Source organism: Dipodomys spectabilis, unplaced genomic scaffold, assembly GCF_019054845.1.
Source record: "Dipodomys spectabilis isolate Male_0828 unplaced genomic scaffold, ASM1905484v1 ptg000559l, whole genome shotgun sequence".
NCBI classification, from domain to species: domain Eukaryota; kingdom Metazoa; phylum Chordata; class Mammalia; order Rodentia; family Heteromyidae; genus Dipodomys; species Dipodomys spectabilis.
In genome coordinates, this window is record NW_024871236.1 from 1,495,791 (window position 1) to 1,512,109 (window position 16,319).

A 16,319-nucleotide genomic window follows, 5' to 3' on the forward strand; every position below is an offset into this window, starting at 1 on the left:
CGTGCGGCTCCTGCAGCCCCTGCTCGAATTATGTCACAAAGCAGGTTTCCTCCGAGTCCATCCCACACTGCAGCCCCTTCCTCGCAGGGAAGCCATGGCCTCCCCGGCTCACCCTGGCTCCAGGAGACCAAGCACCCGCCCTGCTGGGCTTCCAGCAGCCAGGTCTGCATCCCCGAGGAGCTCACAGGGAGGACACCTGGCCGTGACCCTCAGAACCACCCAAGACGGCGGCGCGGGGACTGGGGGTCAGTGAGCAGGAGAGGCAAGGCAGAGGCCATTCACGGAGAGAAGGCCTGGTCTCCGCCGGCTCTGCCCGGCTTTCTGCTCCCCGCTGCCCGGTGTTCCGGATCCGCTGCTGGGAATGGCCACCGCACCGGGGCTGCACGCCCAACTCCGCTTCTCAACGCAGAGCATCCGGGGGGCAGGGCGGGTCCCCGAGGGGTGACCCCGTCCTCTGCGCCCAGCCGCCCCCAGCTCCGCAGCCACGCAGGGCCAGGCCCGCCACCATGATGGGCTGACTGGACCTTAGCTGAACGTCTCCCCAGAACAAGGCACCGCACAAAGCACCCCCAGAACCCAGAACCCGAGTCGCTGGGGAAACAACCCCTCCGCTGACCGCCAGGAAAAGGCCTCCAGACCTAACGGTCATCGCAGGGCGGCCCCACCCCGGCCGCTGGTCACGGGACGGAGCTGGGCAAACGGCGTGACAGACAGCTGGGGACCGGGGACCCCTTCATCCGGGGGCGCAGCTCTGCTCGGAGCTGGGGACGGGGCTGACGGCTGCCTGGAATCCGTGTGCTGATCTGATGCTCACACGCGCGTGTCACGGCGTGCTGATTCAGCCCCGAGCCGCCGCAGGACCCGCACACCATCGCAACACGGCCCCGGTGACGCGGAGACCGCGGCACCGCAGACTGTCCACCTACACGCGCGGCCAGTGCCAGACACGCGCAGACCCTGGCAGCCGGAGAAACGGCAAGAGCAGAAAACGCCGTTTTCCTGTGCCTTTATTGTCCCACACGCATGAACAGTCATAGCAGCAATTCGTGAACAGGAGCGTCCGGTGCTCACCCAAGAAGCAAACGCAGAGCGTCTGTGTGACAGCACCTGACCACAGTTAATCCTGTGCTGGGGGTACGAATGAGTGGACGCCACACCTCCTGTGTACACACACTACTGCACACGTCACAGACACATGCACACCCACACACATGCACACACTAATACACATGTACATGCCACACCACGCATACCACACAAATATACACACCACGCATGTGCACACCACACACATGCACACACTAATACACATGTACCTGCCACACCATGCATACCACACAAATACAGACACCACACACGTGCGCACCACACACATGCACATACTAATACACATATACAGACTACACACATACCACACAGGCACATGCTAGTGTACACATATATACACATCACACATATACACCACACACATGCGTGCACTAACATATACACACTACACGCGTGTGCATAGCACACACACCTGTATATTCACACACCACACACACGTAGCATATATACAAACATGGATTAGCCATGATGAACACTAGCTCCCACCTTACACCTATACAAAACAGCTATCCTCACCTGAACTCTTGCCATCGATTGTATTCACTGTGTTTCAATGAGTAAATTAAAAGATAAGAATTTTTAACACACTACTCTTATTAGTATGTGAACTATTTAACTCATTGAACATGCTTCTTATACGTAAAATGTTTATTTCTTTTTCATAAATTTATGCCTGAGGCTCAAGGCTGTATCCTTAGCTACTCAGGAGGCTGAGAGCTAAGGATCAGGGTTTGAAGCCAGCCTGGATAGAAAAGTCCATGAGACTCTTATCTCCAATTAACCAGCAAGAAACCCGAAGTAGAGCTGTGGCTCACCTTGTAGAGAGCTAGCCTGTAGTGGAAAAAGCTAAAGGACAAAGCTCAGAGCCCAAACCTAGTTCAAATCACAGTACCAGTATATAACGCAGAAAAGGTGAAATATTCAGATACTGTTTCTGGCTTTTTACCTTGTTTAAGTATATTTACTTTGCTAACACAGTATATGACACAGAAAAACAGGCACCTAATATGGAAAAACAGTCTCTTTTCCATATGAGAAAAAAAGCCAGCTAAATTTTAGAATGTTTTCTTCTTCAAAAATAGCAAACGGGTATTTCCCTCTGCAAGTCCGAGACACAGAATGTTTCCCAGGTAAATCAAGCCAGTGACCGCTGGGTGGTGCAGAGTCTCCCTCTCCCTGGACAGCTGTCCGTCCGTCTGTCCAAAGGCTGCCTATCACCTGGGCAGTCAGACGGCAGGCTCTCTCGGGGTTGATGTGGCACTTCCAGCTGGCAGTAAGGAAGCTTTATGCTTAGGTGCTATATCAAATAGTTTCTTCACTGCAGTTCAAATGAAGTTCACTCCTAGCGGGATATTACAATAAAACTCTCCAGAACCAGAGGCTCTGCGCAACACATTGTTATTTTATTAGTGTCCTATTTATAGGGCTGTTATGTTGTTACCATAATGCAAGCATGTACTCATTATTCTAGAAGAATCCCACACCTAACACAGTGGAGTAAAAAGTCATCTCCCCGCCTCCCCCTGAGACAGAATTCTGGCCTGTACCTCCAATGAGCACAAACCCACATGACTCAGTGCATCTCTTCCTGTTTCCTCCAATTTTCCAATCCTCCCGATGCTGGCTTGTTTCTGGAAGGCATCGAGGAACAGAGACATGCACACTGACTGGAAGAAGCTCAGCTTGAGTTGAAATCAGTTTCTAGATTTGCAATGCCAGGCGAGTCGGTGACTCGATTTTATGAGTATAATTTCTCCATGCAAAAAAGAGCAATCACAAGCATGCTACACAGCTGGATTACTGACACTGCAGCATGGCCTGGGGCAGGCGGGCACCAACGTGGGTTGGCTCCTCCCTCCCTCAGTGCCCAGGGTCCCGCCACCACGCGCATGTGCTCTGCTCAGCTCTATCATCACCTGTGTGTGCTCAGCTCTATCACCTGTGTGTGCTCAGCTCTATCATCACCTGTGTGTGCTCAGCTCTATCATCACCTGTGTGTGCTCGGCTCTATCATCACCTGTGTGTGCTCAGCTCCGTCATCACCTGTGTGTGCTCAGCTCTATCATCACCTGTGTGTGCTCAGCTCTATCATCACCTGTGTGTGCTCAGCTCTATCATCACCTGTGTGTGCTCAGCTCTATCATCACCTGCGTGTGCTCAGCTCTATCATCACCTGTGTGTGCTCAGCTCTATCATCACCTGTGTGTGCTCAGCTCCGTCACCTGTGTGTGCTCAGCTCTATCATCACCTGTGTGTGCTCAGCTCTATCATCACCTGTGTGTGCTCAGCTCTATCATCATCTGTGTGTGCTCAGCTCTGTCATCACCTGTGTGTGCTCAGCTCCATCATCACCTGTGTGTGCTCAGCTCTGTCATCACCTGTGTGTGCTCAGCTCCATCATCACCTGTGTGTGCTCAGCTCCGTCATCACCTGTGTGTGCTCAGCTCTATCATCACCTGTGTGTGCTCAGCTCTATCATCACCTGTGTGTGCTCAGCTCCATCATCACCTGTGTGTGCTCAGCTCCGTCACCTGTGTGTGCTCAGCTCTATCATCACCTGTGTGTGCTCAGCTCTATCATCACCTGTGTGTGCTCAGCCCTATCATCACCTGTGTGTGCTCAGCCCTATCATCACCTGTGTGTGCTCAGCTCTATCATCACCTGTGTGTGCTCAGCTCTATCATCATCTGTGTGTGCTCAGCTCTGTCATCACCTGTGTGTGCTCAGCTCCATCATACTTGTGTACTCAGCTCTATCATGCTCATACACTCAGCTCCATTACCCTGTGGGCTCAGCTTCTCTGAGTACGCCCCCTCCCCCCCGGAAGATTCTTCACAAAGACTTTCTTCAGCAAGTCTCAGCCATGCCACTTTTACCAAACGCGACATTTACCACCAGCGTCTCCTCAGCCTTCACCTGCCGCATGCAGAGCTCCTTCCATCATGGCCCATGCCTCAGTCACCCCCGCTTCCTCCTGCTGCCACCTGCTTGCTACCCGTCCCTCCCTCTCCTTTCCTCTGAGAACTGGGAAGACGTTTTGTGAGACTGGGAAGTGCGTGGCTGCAGTGTCCAAGCTGGAGCGCTGTGGTATCATCGCCATCGCTGGGGGTCTAGCAGAGCCCTGGGAGCACAGCACGTCGGGATCTGGGGAGACGGAGTCCGCCCGAACTCTGGTGCAGATGAGCACGTGCCAGGGAGTGGGTAGAGAACAAATCAGGCTTCTTTGGAAGTTGGATAAAGAACTGCAAGCCACGGGCACCGAAGCCGTGTGCCCCTCAGATCCACAGGCGTGGAAGCTGTGGGCCCCTCAGATCCACAGGCACCGAAGCTGTGGCCCCCTCAGATCCACAGGCGTTGAAGCCCCTCAGAGCCGCGGGCGCCGAAGCCATGTGTTCACGGCTGGTCCGCAATGCCTGAGCCTCCCAGCCTCAGACTGCAGCCCTTCAGGAAATGCAACGTGTGCTGCGGCGCCTCCAGCGCCCTCGGGTTCGTGGTTCTATCTCTGCAGTGCAGCGTATGTAAATCGCGCTCGTGCTACAAAGTTACACGCGAAATCTGATCGTCTGGTTATGTGCGATCGCACGAGTTTGGAGTATTGATGCTGTGTCTCCCCCAGCCGCGCATTCTGCCATTCCAGCCACGTGAATTGTTACGCGCTGCTTCCCTCTGAGAGGCAGAGTCCCATGCCGGAAAACACCACACCCATGTGACACTTCCTGGCATCTTAAGCTGAGCGTGGTAATTTCTTAAATCCCCAAATTAACCAACTCCAGTCCTAAACTCAGCTCAGTTATCCAGTCGTACTGACTACGCCATGCATTCATGTACCACTCAGCAAAGGTTGAAGTAAGTGAACCGCTCACACGCTGTCCCGGCTCACACATCCGTCCCGGCTCACCCATCCATCCTGGCTCACCCATCCGTCCCAGCTCACGCATCCATCCTGGCTGTCCTGGCTCACGCATCCGTCCCAGCTCATCCATCCATCCTGGCTGTCCCAGCTCACATCCGTCCCGGCTCACCCATCCGTCCCAGCTCACGCATCCATCCTGGCTGTCCCAGCTCACCCATCCGTCCCGGCTCACCCATCCGTCCCAGCTCACGCATCCATCCCGGCTCACGAATCCATCCCGGCTCACGCATCTGTCCCGGCTCACGCATCCTTCCCGGCTCACCCATCCGTCCCAGCTCATGCATCCGTCCCGGCTCACCCATCCATCCTGGCTCACCCATCCGTCCCAGCTCACGCATCCATCCTGGCTGTCCTGACTCATGCATCCGTCCCAGCTCATCCATCCATCCCGGCTCACGCATCCGTCCCAGCTCACGCATCCATCCCGGCTCACACATCCATCCCGGCTCACGCATCCGTCCCGGCTCACGCATCCGTCCCGGCTCACGCATCCGTCCCGGCTCACCCATCCGTCCCGGCTCACGCATCCGTCCCGGCTCACGCATCCGTCCCGGCTCACGCATCCGTCCCGGCTCACGCATCCGTCCCAGCTGTCCCAGCTCACGCATCCGTCCCGGCTCGTGCATCTGCGGCGTGCGTGATCTTTCAGGGGAACGATGGCACCAGATAGGGCATGCCCGGGGGAGAAGACCAGCTGCCACAGGAGCCCCGTGAAGGCACGGCCCTGTGTTTCCACTCCCGAGCCCGCCTCCGCCCAGACGCAGCGACTCCTCCTCCAGCAGAAGGTGATCTGTCTCACCTCTCCCTGCACACCTGTGGGCCGCTGGTGTGCAAGGGCTGCTTCATCGAGCTGGGGTTTGGAGCTTGCTCCTTAAACCCAGGTACTGTGCATCAGGAGACCGGTAAGCAGGAAAACAGGCCTAAGACTCCTTGTCTTTAGCATGGAGTTTCTCATGACATAATAGCTCTTTCTATTGAAAGAAAAAATAATTCTACACTCATGATGTTTTACCATTTTCCAAAAAACATCCAGGTCCTGCATAAAAGGCGTTTTATTTTTGCGCCACTCAGCTCCATGCGGTGGGGAGCTGGCTGAGCAGGCTGCAGAGCTACGCAAGGCCCGCGGTCTAGAACGGATGGCATTTCTGTCCACAGGAATTCCTGCTGCTGACTTTCCAGCCCCCCCACCTCCCTCCCTCCGGGACGGCCTTTCCCCTCTTCTTAAAAATCTGTTCTTCTGCATCGTGGTACAAGGCTGTCTTCACCAGGAAAACTTCCAGAACCACCCTCCTCTGTCCAGATGTGTATCTGTGCCTGTGCATCGCTCAGCTCTGCCGTGTGCGATGCACTCCACATCACAAACTCCCGTGTGCGATGCACCCCACGTCATAAACTCCCAAGGGCAGACGCTGAGGCCGTCTCTCTTTGGTCTTTCAGGGCCTGAGATCCTGGGTTTGCTGGGAAATCGTCTCTCATGGAGGGAGATGTGCCCCGGCAGGCCCGGATGCCACCAGCAAGGCAGGTGTCCATTAAGACGTAAGCGAACACAAACCCCTGTCGTCTGTAAAGCAGATTGTGACTCTGTGTGCATTCACATGCACCTGTGTTCACATGCACACGCATGCACGCACATACACACACATTCCCAGCTACTTTTACTATTAGTCTAGCCATCCTTTCATACACACACACACACAAACACACAAACAGAACCTGGTGGGGGGGGCAATGAATTTCCACATTTCCTTGTGGCGAAAGACATCACCGTGTCTGAGCCCTTAGAGGAGCTAAATCATCTTATTTAACTTACAATTGCCAATATTCTGACAAAGTATTTCATTACCATATAAATAAATTCAGTTCTTTGGCTTTCATGTTGAAAATGCATCACTGCCAGAAAAAAGTAAGATACATCTTTACATTAAAAAATAAAACGACTTTTCCCCCGGCTCTGCATCGTGGTACGCCCCTGAAACCTCAGGATACTAGGGAGGGCGAAGCAGAAAGGTCGGACTCCAGATCACGCGTGGCAAAAGCCCAAGGCCTCTCTGGAAAGCAGCTAAAACACCCCTGGAGGCGAGGCCTGGGTGGCACAGTACCTGCCTAGCAGACCCAGGGTCCTTGAGCTAAATTTTCAGAACGCGATAATTAAAAATAAACTTAGTTCTAATGAGCTTCCCATGCGCAGCGCCTCTGTGCAAACCTGGCTGCCACTGCAGAGGCCACCCGCGCCTCCCTCCCCAGGGACCATTCTGCTGCTTCCTCCAACAAGATCTGGACACAAGCTGAAGCCAGGGACATTCGGACACCCGATTCCCAGAGCAAATGACAGGAGTACTGACTGACCGCTGGGCTTCGGTCTTGTGGAATTTCAGGAGCGTTTCCGTGGGCTGCCGCATTCAGATCACTACCCTTTACGTGCATCTTCTCTTCAAAGTTCAAAATGAGTGGTCAGTCAGGGTGACCTGGATCATTTCCACAGAGTGAAAAGTTACAACTCAACACAGCCGTTTGTGCTTCAGTTTGGAGAGCCCAACCTGTCAAAATTTTCCTCTGCATAATGACCCTAGTCAAAATCCCAGTGGCTCCCTATCTCCAACTTCTGGATTTCATGAAATAGTCTCTGTCTCTGCTGATGCCCCTACCACGCTGGCCTTCCTGAGCCACAACCCCTCCAGGAACAATCGACTGTAGTGGACATGGTTACTATGGGACAGGTCTAAGTGCCTTATTCAGCTTATATCTGTGTTCATCACTCAGATAACCATCGGCGTTGCTGATGTTGATCCTTAGAGAAAAACAAAGTCATGTGTAAATGGCCGACCTCCCCGTGGGCCCAAGGTCCAGGCGGGGCCCCGTGCTCAGAGGGAGCTGTGATGTTTTCCTCTCCACTCCTCGGTGTGGAGACTGGAGAGGGGGATGGTCTCCAGGCAGGACAAAGCTCAGACCCCTGCAGGTGGCTCCGGGGGGCTGCCAGCGTCTCGGGGACAGCCTCGCCGGATCTGTGCTCGTAGAAATCATCCATGCGCACAGCACTCTCGTCGGAACTGGCCGGGCGAGATGATTCCGAGGAGGCTGGCCAGCCGCAGCCTTTGGGCTCACTCTCGGGGCCTGGGGGAAGCCAGCGCACACTCCTCCTTCGCCACACGCCCGGGCCCTGCGGTGGAATTCATTCCCCTGTGCCTTCCCACTCCACCGCCTCAGACTCCACAGACACCTGACACACACCCAGCTCCGCGGCCATCCCCACGGGCAGCACCGCAAACAAGGCCGCCCGCCGGGGCAGAGGTCGGGTGAAACACTGACAGCGGCTTCCACAATACCGTTAGGTGCACACACATCTGTTCATGTCCCATGCAACACTTTTACATTAAAAAAATCTGCGACTTCCAGCCATCCCCACACACCGGCACACCTGCGACGCTCCAGACGCTGTGTTAAGGCATCAGAGAGATCATTGCAATGATGGCTGACCCCGGCTCCTTCTTGGCCCAGGCCGGCCCCTCTCCTCACAGCCCAGCAGTGCTCCACCCACCCAGAGTCCTGGCCTGGCTCTGCGCGTGGCCGTTCTGTCATGGTCAAGGGAAGCCACGTGCAGGCCCACAGGAGCGCCCCTCCTCGCTCAGCAGCCAGGCTTCCCCCAACTTCAGACAGGCGTGCATGGTGCTCCCCCTTCCGGGAGGGCCTGATCTGGCCTCACTCCTGCCGTCCACCTTCCCATCTGACCCAGTGCTTACAGGTTACCATCGAAGACAGAACGTGTCTGAGAGGTTTTGTTTTTTCACTTTTTGCTTTGTCTGGGGGGGGAGGGGAACGTCAGAGGGAGGAATTCTTTCTGATGAGGATGGTAGAAGACAGCCTCATGGACACGCGGCGCTTGAGACGAACCTTAAAAAAGAAGGAAGCGTTTATCAGGAGTAAGCTAAGCATGCTTCAGATAAGGGGAGAGAGTGAACAAAGAGTGGAGGAGAAAATTTAGGACAGTATCAGGTTAAGGAAACAGATTGGGGTCTCGGGAAAGTGCTTGGCGAGGCCTCAAAAGTTAATTGGAAAGGAGATTTGTGTGGCCCTGAATTTCACGATAAAGAAATTGGGCTTCGTGTCCTATGGCTTGAGCCATTAAAGGTCTGTCAGCAACGATATGATACAATCAGCTCTGCTTTCAAAATAATACCGCACTGCGGTTTGAAGGATCGCAGCTTGGGGCCTGACCGTGACGCCAGCCAAGCCCCCTTCTGAGGGAAGAGGAGGCCTCCGGGAGCCCGCCTCCGTCCCGGCCTCCCGCGGCCTCTCCTCCCTGGGCAGCTGCCCCTCTGGCCCCATTCACTCTGGGCTTTGCTTCTGTGTGGTTGGAGGTGAGGACTGGCAGTGCGGAGGCAGAGGGGGAGCTTGGGGAACAGGTGCACCTCAGCTGGTTGTGGGGCTACCTCCTGGGACCGAAGACATCAGAAGGAAAAAAGGCATCTGGTCCCCTCAGCCCTGAGCCCGCAGCCACGCCTACTTTCAAGGGCTTCGCAGCAGTGTGGCAGCACGGGCTCAGGCAAAGCCTGCTCATCCTGAGGAGTGACTCCACCGGGTCCATGCGATGCGGCCCCGACAGTGAGAGGCAGGGAGACACCGGTGGACAGGGTCAGACGTGGTGGCCTGCAAAAGCACAGTTATCCCTCACGCACCGGCCTCCTCTGCTGTGGCCGGGGCTGGCACCGCGGGCAGGGCCAGCGCGCTGGGGAGGTCCGCACCGACTCCCACCCCCCCACCCCTCCCCTGCTCAGGCCGGGCTCCGGCCTGGTGAGGAGGCCAGCTCATGCAGTCACCTCGCCCTCCCACCTTCCTGGACCCCGGGGAGGGCCCGAGGCTGCGGGAAGTCGGCCATCAGAGCTCAGCTCCGGTGCTCGCCCCGGGGTGAAATGGCGATAGAGCAGCCCACCACTAGGTAGCTGCGGTCACCAGGACCAGAGACGTGCAACTCTGACTCTTGGTGCCACCTGTGCAGGGAAGGGAGGCCCGAGAGGGGAGCGGCACGTGCGGTGCTGGAGCTGCCCTCCAGGGAGGAAGGCGGGAGACGGTGTTTGGAGGCTCGGTGTGGCCTACGGCAGGCTCTTCACACAGATCAGGTTGCACCTGGAGGCAGGTGGCTGATTTGTTCCGAATGAGGCACTGGCGTGGGGCAGCCATCCTGCAGCAGCCTGTAAGTTCACGATGCTCACACACTTCCGACAGCTGTGCTGTGCACACTCATTACACTCAGTGTGAGCACCTTAAGAGGGCGAGCTGGGAGCAGAGCTGGGAGAGGAGCGTGGAGGGTTTTTATCTCTGGATCGGTTAAAGCAATCCGGGAAGGCAAGTCCTCCAACCCGGAAATATTCAAATTGCCCATTTCTCACACCATTCCATCTCTTATGGAAAGATAAAGTTAATCTTCCACGATTTACTTGAAGTTGTCGATTACAAGTTATCTGCTTCTTACCATCCTTATCGAAGTCTCTGGGAATATATTTAAATGGAGTGCAGTGGCCACAGGGAGAGGTGTGGGGAGAAAGCCTCATCTAAGCCATGAGAGAGAGCTGAAGAAAAACTGAACAACTCACAACAGCAAGGGGAAGGGATTGATTACGTTCCCCTAATTTCTGAAAGGTAACAGAGTGGCGACTAGGAAAAGCACCCGTGTGGGGACCCATGCGTCTCTATTGGAAACTTGGCGGCCCACGGAGCCGGCAAATGTGGAGTTTCCCCTGGCTGGCTCCTCAGGCCTTCCCCTGAGGAGGACTGAGGTCAGCACCCCCGGAGGACTGAGGTCAGCACCCCTGGAGGACTGAGGTCAGCACCCCCGGAGGACTGAGGTCAGCACCCCTGGCTGGCTCCACAGCCCTTCCCCCGAGGAGGACCAAGGTCAGCACCCCTGGAGGACTGAGGTCAGCACCCCTGGAGGACCGAGGTCAGCACCCCTGGCTGGCTCCACAGCCCTTCCCCTGAGGAGGACCGAGGGCAGCACCCCAGGAGGACCGAGGTCAGCACCCCTGGAGGACTGAGGTCAGCACCCCTGGAGGACCGAGGGCAGCACCCCTGGCTGGCTCCTCAGCCCTTCCTCTGAGGAGGACCGAGGACAGCACCCCACACAGTGGAGAGGCCTGCTTTACGCTGCTTACTCCTGTCTGGGTGACACGGTTAACTGATCCTGGAACCGGAAAACCTCCCCGGAGCGTGGCCCAATGCGTGGAACCCCACACCAAGCACACGGCTTCTTCTTCCTCTCAGAAAAAGGCCAGGACACAGGTTAAGGTCTTTTCTCTCTTTCTTTTTCTGCACGTGGCCAGCCTGTTAAAGCGGTCGTGCGTTGGCCTAATGTCCGCTCATCTCCACCCGCCGCGCGCTGCCTGTCTAGCTCACACCCCTCTGGTGGGAAGCTGGCCACAGCAGCTGGCTGCCCGGCCGTTCTTTGCCGTTTGTCTGAACTTTGACAGCAAGGCCGTTTCTCAGTCCTTGATACCAGAAAAATTTTGGTAAGTGGACGTGGAGCAGCCAGACAACTTGCGGGGCTCCAAGGAACACGGTGGCTCATTCAGTTTTCCTGTTTACTAATGGTAACTAATTACCTTAATTAGTGCTCATTAGAAAGGGCCTGGTCTCTGACATTAGTCTACTCCAGTGACCATTCCTCCGGGGGCTTCTGACAGGACAGAACAAACCCACTGAATTAGAATAATTAAGGAAGAGTTTGAATGGAAACTCAGAATTCGATAGCGTTTTTAAAGAAATGCCCGGTGAGAACTATTTATTGTTTACTCATCACACGCTAGCTAGGTGCAGTCCAAGGACACAGCCTTCGCTCAGGGAACCACAGTGCACACTCCTGGCCCTAAGATTCCTTATGCACTACAATTATGTAGCAATTAGGTCTGTAATTTTAGAGGGGCTATCATGAAAAGCCAGACATCTGGATCCTAGGACATGAGGTAATATTTATTACGAACTATTTAATAAGCATCAAGCATGCTGTGTACCCGGCATGATCACCTATAGTTTCTTTTAAATGAGAACACTAAGACAAAGTTTCAGAAACTTGCTAAAGGTCCTATAACTAGTAGGTTAAATTATACATATATACACATATATTTCCATCGCCAAGGAAAAACTTACTCATTGAACAAAATGAAAACTTACATGGTATCGAAACATAAAATATTAAGAAAATACATGACACAAGTTTTCAAATAATGACAATTATTTCCACTATTCATGTCATTGCCTATAAGTCTGAAGAGGAGGGGGGTGGGGGGAGGAGCAGAGCTGAGCACACAGAGACCGTCCGTGGTCAGGAGCAGGTTCAGAGGGTTCACCCTCTTTTGCCTGTATCATCTCCGAGCTAGCTTGGCTGTCTGTACTATGCTTCGCTAGTCTTCGCGGCTCTATGGTAAATCAAACACAACCTATCGATGGATGCATAAGACCAATAAGAAGGCGTTGAATTCCTTTGTATTCATGAAGAAGAGTTTCCTGAAAGCCTAGCTGGCATTTTATTAGACATTGTCAATATCGAGGTGGGAGACATAGGCACAGACCTTGAGTATGTCGCCTACAGGTAAACAGGAAAGCCATTAAGCAGTTAGGGCCTAATAAATGCAATACACCTGACAATAAATAGCAAATGGCTCATACTTGAAATTAGCATCATACTAAGCAGAGAAGACCAATCACAGATCCATAACTACAAAAAGATTCCCTTTATATGACTTTAATTATAGAAACCAGATTATAGATTCTAGGCCTTAGGAGCAATTGATAAGAAGAAGCATAGGGGAACTTTAATGAGATCTGATAAATTTTGTCTCAAATTTGCTTGTGGTAGTATGTGAATGGACACAAATGGTTACCAAAATGAATAAGCATGTGTTTATGATGGATTAATTTTATGAATTAAATCTTTTAATTTTTTTAAAGAGAGACTAATTGTAACTCAAATTTCAGAGGTCAAAAACCACAGACAATGTCGCACTGTAAGTAATGTTACAAAGGTCATTTGTGAATGCAATAAGAAAAGTCACAATGCTTAATCTGGGAGCAGATACCAAGGCAAAGAGAAGAAGGTGTGAAGGAAATTAAGCAAGGGAGACTGCCTGTCTGGCGTGGCCCATCCTCGTTCATTGAACAATAGAGAGGACATCGGCCCTGGGCCTGCACAGGTGTGCTCCAGCATCAGGAGCTGAGGCTGCACAGTGTGTGCTCCAGCATCAGGAGCTGAGCCTGCACAGTGTGCTGCTCCAGCATCAGGAGCTGAGCCTGCACAGTGTGCTGCTCCAGCATCAGGAGCTGAGCCTGCACAGTGTGCTGCTCCAGAATCAGGAGCTGAGCCTGCACAGTGTGCTGCTCTAGCATCAGGAGCTGAGGCTGCACAGGTGTGTGCTACAGCATCAGGAGCTGAGCCTGCACAGTGTGTGCTCCAGCATCAGGAGCTGCGCCTGCACAGTGTGCTGCTCCTGCATCAGGAGCTGAGGCTGCACAGGTGTGCTGCTCCAGCATCAGGAGCTGAGGCTGCACAGTGTGTGCTCCAGCATCAGGAGCTGAGCCTGCACAGTGTGCTGCCCCAGCATCAGGAGCTGAGCCTGCACAGTGTGCTCCAGCATCAGGAGCTGAGCCTGCACAGTGTGTGCTCCAGCATCAGGAGCTGAGGCTGCACAGTGTGTGCTCCAGCATCAGGAGCTGAGGCTGTACAGTGTGCTGCTCCAGCATCAGGAGCTGAGCCTGCACAGTGTGCTCCAGCATCAGGAGCTGAGGCTGCACAGGTGTGTGCTCCAGCATCAGGAGCTGAGGCTGCACAGTGTGTGCTCCAGCATCAGGAGCTGAGCCTGCACAGTGTGCTGCTCCAGCATCAGGAGCTGAGCCTGCACAGGTGTGCTGCTCCAGCATCAGGAGCTGAGGCTGCACAGGTGTGTGCTCCAGCATCAGGAGCTGAGCCTGCACAGTGTGTGCTCCAGCATCAGGAGCTGAGCCTGCACAGGTGTGCTGCTCCAGCATCAGGAGCTGAGCCTGCACAGGTGTGCTGCTCCAGCATCAGGAGCTGAGGCTGCACAGTGTGCTGCTCCAGCATCAGGAGCTGAGCCTGCACAGTGTGTGCTCCAGCATCAGGAGCTGAGCCTGCACAGGTGTGTGCTCCAGCATCAGGAGCTGAGCCTGCACAGTGTGTGCTCCAGCATCAGGAGCTGAGCCTGCACAGGTGTGCTGCTCCAGCATCAGGAGCTGAGCCTGCACAGTGTGCTCCAGCATCAGGAGCTGAGCCTGCACAGGTGTGTGCTCCAGCATCAGAAGCTGGGCCTGCACAGGTGTGCTGCTCCAGCATCAGGAGCTGAGGCTGCACAGTGTGTGCTCCTGCATCAGGAGCTGAGGCTGCACAGTGTGTGCTCCAGCATCAGGAGCTGGGCCTGCGCAAGTGTGTGCTCCAGCATCAGGAGCTGAGGCTGCACAGTGTGCTCCAGCATCAGGAGCTGAGGCTGCACAGGTGTGTGCTCCAGCATCAGGAGCTGAGGCTGCACAGTGTGCTCCAGCATCAGGAGCTGAGGCTGCACAGGTGTGTGCTCCAGCATCAGGAGCTGAGGCTGCACAGTGTGCTCCAGCATCAGGAGCTGAGGCTGCACAGTGTGTGCTCCTGCATCAGGAGCTGAGGCTGCACAGTGTGTGCTCCAGCATCAGGAGCTGGGCCTGCACAGGTGTGTGCTCCAGCATCAGGAGCTGAGCCTGCACAGTGTGTGCTCCAGCATCAGGAGCTGAGCCTGCACAGGTGTGTGCTGCTCCAGCATCAGGAGCTGAGCCTGCACAGGTGTGTGCTGCTCCAGCATCAGGAGCTGAGCCTGCAGTGTGTGCTCCAGCATCAGGAGCTGAGCCTGCACAGGTGTGCTGCTCCTGCATCAGGAGCTGAGGCTGCACAGGTGTGCTCCAGCATCAGGAGCTGGGCCTGCACAGGTGTGCTCCAGCATCAGGAGCTGGGCCTGCACAGTGTCCTGCTCCTGCATCTGGAGCTGGCATGTTACGCAAGTGACTCACTTCTCTTCGTCTTAATAGAAGCGATGCCCAGACCACTCCAGGTTCGCTCACACTGCCTCGGGGCCTCCCTTCGGAGGCCAGGGAGAGAGAGGATCACAGCCCCTCTGCTTGCTGACCCTGGGCAGCTGAGCGGGAAACACGTGTGTTTAGAATCGATCTCACAAATTCACCCTTGCCCGTAAAGTCTCCAGCCTCTTGAGGACAGTGAACTCTGTGCTTATATGGTCCTCCTGCTCCTAACCCCACCCTGCATGGAGCCTCTTCCGGACATGGGAGTGAGGTGAAGAGGGAGGCTGGGGATGTGGTCGACGTGGTAGGCTTCGGAAGAGAGCTGACCACGGAAAAGTTACTTTCAGCAAGAAAGAACTCCATGTGGGACCCGGGAGTCAGCGGCAGCTAAGTTCACATGATCCCACCAGAGATGACTTCCCACGGTTAGATGCCCTAATGTTGCCCAGCAGGTCTGGGAGAGGAGAGCAAAGAGGGCTGACTGCTTATGACTTCGTGCTTGTAAAATAGCCATTCTAAAGGAAGTCCTAGAGGGACTGGCTTCCTGTCCCTGCAGAGGATGAAGAAGAAATCGACATGAAGGTTATCAACTCAGAAGTTAAATCTTAGGATGTGATGGGGAGGTTACTACAAACGCCAGGGCCTGAGAAAATGTGAAGTAATAAACTTTGACAAGAAGCATGAAAAAGCCATATGGGGACAGTAAGCTTAGCCTTTCAGAGTAAGAGACCTAGAGCACCCAGCAAGCATGTAACCAGAGGAGGTCACCCTGGGGCCGGGTGCGGGTGCGGATCCTGGGACACAGCCTGGGGCCAGAGGGCCAAAATCACAGCCAAGAGTGGCCTGGGTGATGAGCAAAGCCAATGAGACAGTGACAAAATAGCAATGTATTTTAAATTATATTTTATAAAACATTTCACAGTCACTAATTTATTATTCTGTACTCACACTAGTCCCAATTATCTCAGGGTTGTTTTTGTTTTTTAAGTATTCAGGGCTTTGTTTCAGAATTAAATAAAACAAAGCTCACATAGCAATAAGACAAGAAAAAGAAATAAGAAGGATCAAAACAGAGAAGAAAGAAATCGAACTATCACTGTTTGCAGATGATATGGTCCTGTATGTAAAAGACCCTCAGGATAGCATCCCAAACTCCAGGGCTGATAAAGAGCAGCAGCAACATGGCATGGTAAAAGTCAGCATACAAAGTCGGTAGCTTTTCTGTGCACCAACAACAATCAGGATATGAGGAAAG